General features: G+C 59.9%; 1 protein-coding gene across 6 annotated transcripts in view; it reads right to left on the bottom strand.

Annotated features, from left to right (window-relative positions):
- Positions 1-2867, bottom strand: part of LRP1 (LDL receptor related protein 1) — a 56280-nt gene extending 53413 nt beyond the window's left edge. For all 6 annotated transcript variants that reach the window (XR_003400312.1, XR_003400313.1, XM_026867451.1 and 3 more), the window contains exon 1: positions 2738-2867. The gene's annotated coding sequence lies outside the window, so the exon portion shown is untranslated. The remainder of the gene's footprint in view (positions 1-2737) is intronic.
- Between the last annotated feature and the right edge of the window lie 3470 nt (positions 2868-6337).

Below are 6337 nucleotides of genomic sequence, written 5' to 3'. Positions count from 1 at the left end.
CACTTCAAAAAAAAAAAAAGGAGGAATTAAGAAAAGGGATTTTTCCTCCTGTAAATGCAGCCCGTAGTTGATTTGGCAACAGCCCAAGGAGACGCAGAGGTGGAGAACACGAGGGAGAAGGAGGAGCTGCGGGACAGTCCCGCTCCCCCGGCGGGACGAGGAGAGCGGAGGCTTCTCAGGCAACGGGCTCGCCCGGAGCGCCCTGAAGCCGAGCAGAGCCCCCGCGCCGGCAGACCCCGCGCCAGCCCAGGGCGGCGAGATGAGGGATTTGAGCCTCCTGAACCTCCGGACTGACGAACCGTGTGATGCCGAATCCTCGCAAACACCCAGGCCGCGGGCGGTGGCCCGTCTGCCCCGCACACGGGCAAACCCCAGCCGGGCCGGGCACCCCGCTGAGCCCGCGGAGCTCCAGGCACGAGGCCAGGCAACGGCCACGGCTCAGCCACGACAAATTCATTTCTCAGAGCCCCTCATCTCCTTTGATCTGCAAGAGGATGGAGGCTCTTGTCCAAGCTTTTTCCCCCAGGAAAGCTCCAGAGCGAAAAAAAAAATCCTGACTAGGCAAGAACCAGGTACGAGCCACTCAGACAGACAGGAGCACAGCACCAAGTTCAGAAAGGGAACTCTTCCTGTGCTCAGCTAACACGTGAGCAAAGCCAGCGAGTACTTAAAAGGATTCCCCGGGGAGGAAAACCTCGCACATAATAGACAGCACTTCAAGAGACTCTGACATGAGTACATTAGTGCAATGTAAATAACCCCGCCACGCTGCCAGGGCATGAAAGGGTGCGCCAAGCAGCATGCGAGAGCTGCGTCTGCAGCCTGGGCCTAAAAAAAGAGATTAAATAATAGTAATAAAAGTCATTCTGTCCCTGCCAAAGAGATAAGGAGGATGAGAGCCTGCCGGAAGCCCCGGTGCCGAAGTGGCGTGAGAACAGCTTGCCTGGCAGCCCCAGAGATACCGGGCTCCGCGCCCTGCGTGTGCCAACAGGTCGGGCTCCACTCGCGTGAGCCTGGGCAGGAGCAGGCAGGCAGCAGGCAGCAGCCTCCCTTCACACCCCGTGCCCATGCGAAAGGCACGGGCGGGGGCACCAGCACCGCGCCGAGCGCTGCCCGCCGGCCGCTGACCCCGATCCCCGCTCCCGCCAGCCCGTCCTGGAAGCACCGAGCACGTCCCGAGGGGCAGACGGGGAGCGGGGGTCCCGCACCGCCCAGGGAACGACAGGGAGCTGCAGGAGCTCGAGCCCTCGGGACTCTCAGCAAACCTGAGAGCATCTTCCAACCCCCGAGGCCACAAGCGCCGCGCAGGCGGACACGGGCACGTCCATACAGCAGCCGGACGCTGCTCCTGGACCGGGCACCTCAATGGCACCGGGGGACGCTCAGCCCCGCTGTGAGGACACCGACACCTTCCAGCTGCCCCCGAGGCCGCGGGTTCAGCTCTGCCAGCCGCCACCAGCGGTGGGATGAAGAGGAAGGCGAAAGAGGGAAAAACATCCAAGGGGTCCGTTCTCCGTTCACCTGCGGGTTGGGATGGGGGGCGGTGGAGCAAGCGCAGATGCGCAGCGAGCAGAATACGTCAGTCAGGACGGATTTCTTCCAGCTGGGGAAGGGCCTCAGAGTCCTCCCGCAGTAATTTTCCAGGGCTGCTGACTGACTGGAGCCAGACAGCCCATCCCAGCCCCCTCATCCCTCCCACGGAGGGGACAGTTGCATCATTTTGCCTTAAGAAATAAATAACCCCGGTGCTGAACCAGAAACTGCTCTGGAGGCCTTTATGCCTGAGGCAGGAGTCTGGGAGGGATCTCTGGGCTGCAGGACGAGAGGATTTTGCTGGTCGCTGGTGGGCAGTGGCAGGGATGAACCCAGCCGTGGCTGTCCTGCCGGCCCAGCGCCTCGGGGCTGCTTTCCTGGCACAGTAACGCGACCAGACGAGGCTGCTCCTGCGGGGCGACACGGGCAGCAGGGCCTCGAGCACCCGGGCCACGGGGAGAGGCGGCTCCTCGCTCCAGCCCAGCCAGAGCAGAGCCCACGGCCCTGGCTCGCTCCCCCGCGCAGACACCCCCCACCTCGGCCCTGCGCCCCACCTCGCCCAGCCGGTTCCCGTTTGCTTCTGGAGAGACCTGAGTGCCCCCCCCGAGGCAGGAGCATCCCCGGGGCCACGGGCACCGCCGTGGCAGAGCCTCCAGCAGTCCAGCACAAACCCAGTAAAACCAACACAGCATCCCAATGCAAACCCACGTGGTGCTGCTTTTCCTGCTGCCCAGGACTCCCAGCGATCTCTCTGCCCCCAGCCCAGCCTCACCCCAAGCACCCGTTCGGTGCCGGGCACTGGCGGCGCGGCCGCAGCCCTGCCCAGCGCCTGGCTCACGCGTCCTCGCCTCCAGGGCTCTGCCTTCCTCATGCAAATCAATTGGGATGGAAACAAAAAATAAATCAGCGACACCCTGCTCCCAGGAGACTGTTTTGTTCGGATGGATCACGGCCCCAGAGCCAGCGGCCCCGGGAGCAGCGGCTGGGGAGATAAAGGGGGGACGGACAGATGGACGGTTTGGGCTCCTGCCCCGAGTGTCCCCACCCCCCAGTGCTGCGGACTCCTGGTACTACGGGAGAAACAGGAGCTGAGGTAGAGCAGTTGTGCGATGCCGCCCGTTCGGGACCCTGGAAGGACTGTGCAATGAGAGAATGGATAAAACAAAACCAAAAGCACATTATTAGGAAGGAAAGGCATACATACATATATCGGGTGATTCATCCGAGCCATCCGGACAATCCTTTTCCCCGTCACAGCGCCAGCCCTTAGATATGCACGTAATCTGATCTTTGCATGCAAACTGTTTAGGGCTACATGTCTTCGGTGCTGGATGAGAAAAGAAATAATGATAATAAACAAGATCAGTTTCTTCCCAAAGACAAGTAATTTAAAAAAAAAAAAAAAGATTTAAATTAAGGACTAGATTGCTTTTAGTTTGATTTCGTTCTAATGGCTCAGCAAAAGTTTTAGCCTGGCATCAGATCCATCAACCTTGCCCCTAAGGAAAGGAGAAAATTTAAACTGAAGCATTAATTACACTGGCGAGAAAACAGGAACTGAGATCCATGATGCACTAACAGATTTTAAAGATCATTTAACTTGGATGAATTAGCTCCTGGGAGCCAAAGGCGGTTTATTTTCTACGGTAGACAGTAAAAAAGACAGGAAAAAAATAAGAAAACCCAAATGAGAACAAATTAAAAAGTAACATTTTTAAATCACAAAGACAGCACCAGCAGCAGGACGAGTTCCACATCCACCCTGCGCCCAGGAAACACACACGTGCATGGCCAGGACGGTGCTGGGGGGGGTCAGCGACCCGGCACCACCCTCCCGGGACAGGCAGAAATGAACCAAAAGCTGAACAAAAACCAGCAGGAAAACCCGAATCACAGAACCGGCCTGAGCCTGGGCACGGGAGCAGCGCTGGGAAGAGCCCCAGAGCCTCGGCCCCGGGCAGCTCTCCCCAGCACCGAGGGGGCTGCAGCGGGGGGTCACTGCACCCCCCCATCCCGGGGGTCGAGGCCAGAAGGGAAGGCAGAGACCCTCGCCCGCCCCGGCACTGCCGGGCTGCAGGCACCGAGGGGGCCAACCCACAGCAGCGGGGGAAGCACCAAATGTGAGAAGGGATGGAGAGGCATCTCTCTCTCTCCATACACTAAGACACGCGGGGCGGCAGAGCCAGCGGCTCGAGGCGGTGCCATGGCCGGAGCTGCAGCGGGGAAGGGTCGGAACACGGTGACGCTGTCACAGCTCCCAACTGGCCGCACCGGGGGCTGCCAGGCGACGGCCACTGCCCCGGCCCACGCAGAGTCCGGCAGCTCAAGCTGTCCCCTCGATCTTCCAGCCCTTCCCTTCCGTCCCGGGGCTCAGCTCTCTGCAACGAACGCTCCCGCGAGCACAGCTTTAGCTCCCCACGGCCCAAGCCCTTGGGAAGGCAGAAACTCTTGGAAACCCGACGAAACGCAACTGCGAATGTTTGTTAAAAGCAAAGGCACTCAAGCACCCGCAATTCCCTAAACATTTATCTTGTGTCATCCCCAGTCTTCTGCTAAATTTCCTGCTCCAAGGATCCGCTTAACTTCCTGCTCAGCCACGGAAGGCTGCATCTGCCTGGCTGCAGCCGCGCCGCGCGGGCAGGAGCCGCTGCAGCTCATTTCATGCGTTCCGTGCCCCAGCTCGCCCTCAGGCTCCTGGCAGGCAGAGAAGGTGCCTGATGCCTCTCCAGCTCCTGCCATGTGACGGAAAAGCCGCAGCCAGGTCCAGGCAGCTTCTGTCCGGCCTGCAGCAGGGATGCTGCGAGGGAAGAGGAGGGGGAAGGTCCAGTCCCCACTCCAAACCCTGGTTCCTAAAGGCTGGGAGGAGACTCTCCCCACCATGTAATGACACTGATTATTCCTCAGACCTGAAAAAGGGCTTTGTTTGATGTCACTTGGTTTGATTGAAGAGTACCACCTCCTACAAACCTCGCTTCCCTTCTGTCTTTAAAGCATCAGCACCGGTAGTGTTGGAGCTGCTGCTTAGAGGGAAAGGCTCGACACCACGACAGGGAGTCAGTGCAATCAAGATGGAGACTGGACACATCAAAATGGATGAAACACACGTCGGAGATGACTTGGAGAACAAGCCTGTCCCCTTCCCCCTGCAAGACGCGGCCGCACAGGGCTGGGAGCTCGGGGACAGGCGCCTCCAGCAACGAGCTCCCCTCCGGAGCCGGCGCTGCCGCCCCCTCTTCCTGGAGGAGCTCATCTTCCGCCTCCATCTCCCAGCCACAAGCGTACCAAATGCAAGAATCATTAAGAAAACCACAGCAAAGGACCGACACTCCCTTGGATTTCCTGCTCTCCCTCATCCTCCCAGGTCTCCAGCAGCCACAAAGTGACCTGCGGCTGCCGCAACCGCCCAGCTGACCGCAGCCAGCACCCGGCAGCCCAGCGGGCCACAGCGGCCGGCATCTCCGCACCCGTCGGGCTCAACTCTGGGCTCTTCCCCACCTCCTGCCCCCAAGGAGAGCGGGCAGACCTACAAGAAGAGGGCAAACCCCTGGCAAATGGTTCCTAGCCCGCTGCCCCATCCCAGCCGCTCACAGCCCTGAGGGGCTGCATGGACACGGGAGAAGAAACCAGAGCCAGGATCCTGATTTGCCCTGGAGCCACTGGTCCTTCAGCAGGGAACACTGGCCCCCCGCTCGAAGGTGTCATCCCCAGGGACCAGCACCGACACCTCGCAGAGCCCCGTGGCCGGCGCTGGCCACGCTCCGACCGGAGCTGAGCAGGTTCTCCTGCGCTGGCAGCAGCTCCCCCCGGCAGGAGAGAACACATGGGGGTTCCTTAAAGCACCGAAACATGGTTCGCACGCTTCGTCAGGCTGCACATGTCAGGCAGGACACACACCCTGCTCACCCCTCGCCACGCCAGGGCACGGCTCAAACCACCCAAACTCTCAGGCGGCTTCGGCAGCGCGAGGCCTCGCGTCTCCTCGAGCAGCTGCGCCTCTGCGCAGAGGGAAGGACATCGCCGCCCCGCACCGCAGCGGCTCTCCAGGCTCCTCGGCAACCCCACGCACTTTCTGTTCTTGCACAGCATGTTCCCAGTGAGCTAAATGGCCTCGGGGTAAGTGTTGAGATGCCTCAGCGCCAGGTGGACAATTAGAGAAGGTATCTGTTAATGCATCCTTCACACGGAGCCAAATTTCTTTGGGAAAGGCCGGCGGCCACCCAGCAGAAGCAGCGATGGCAGCGGAGAGCAGAGCTCCAGCGCCGGCCCGGGAATAAAGGCGCCTTCATGCAGCACAATGGGCAGCTCAGCGCAGGGCCAGGACAGCTGCGCGAGCCGCCCGCGGAAAACACGTCCCTCCTTGGCAGCCCGGGGAGAGATCCCCGCTTGAAAGTAATTCAACAGAGGGCACAAAACGGTACTCAAAAAATGGCCCAAAAATGGCTATTTGGGTGCAAGAAAGGGGATCCTTCTTCTCCGGTCAGGGGTGGGAGCGGACCCCCGGCTGCGGCACGGAGCTGCCACGTCCCTGCCGGAGGCTTCACCTTGTCCTGGAGCAGGTCGGGGAAAAGGGCTGTTAAAGAAACACAACAAAACACTTTTCATTTCTGCCTAAAGCAAGAAATCAACACGTCCATTTAAAGGGACTCTTTTGGAGGCTGGTGCGCAGGAGGTCTTCACCTTGAGCAGAAGCCAAATTACCTTCAGCGCTCAGATGAGTACGGTGTAAAAATGCAGATAGACTGGAAGCAAACCACAAAAATATTAAAGAAATCCTTCCCTGCGCAAGCTGCACTCTCCTCCTCAG

The sequence above is a fragment of the Athene cunicularia genome, unplaced genomic scaffold, assembly GCF_003259725.1.
Source record: "Athene cunicularia isolate RWA unplaced genomic scaffold, athCun1 SCF_42, whole genome shotgun sequence".
In the NCBI taxonomy this organism is placed as follows: domain Eukaryota; kingdom Metazoa; phylum Chordata; class Aves; order Strigiformes; family Strigidae; genus Athene; species Athene cunicularia.
This window is presented reverse-complemented; position numbering and strand designations above follow the sequence as displayed.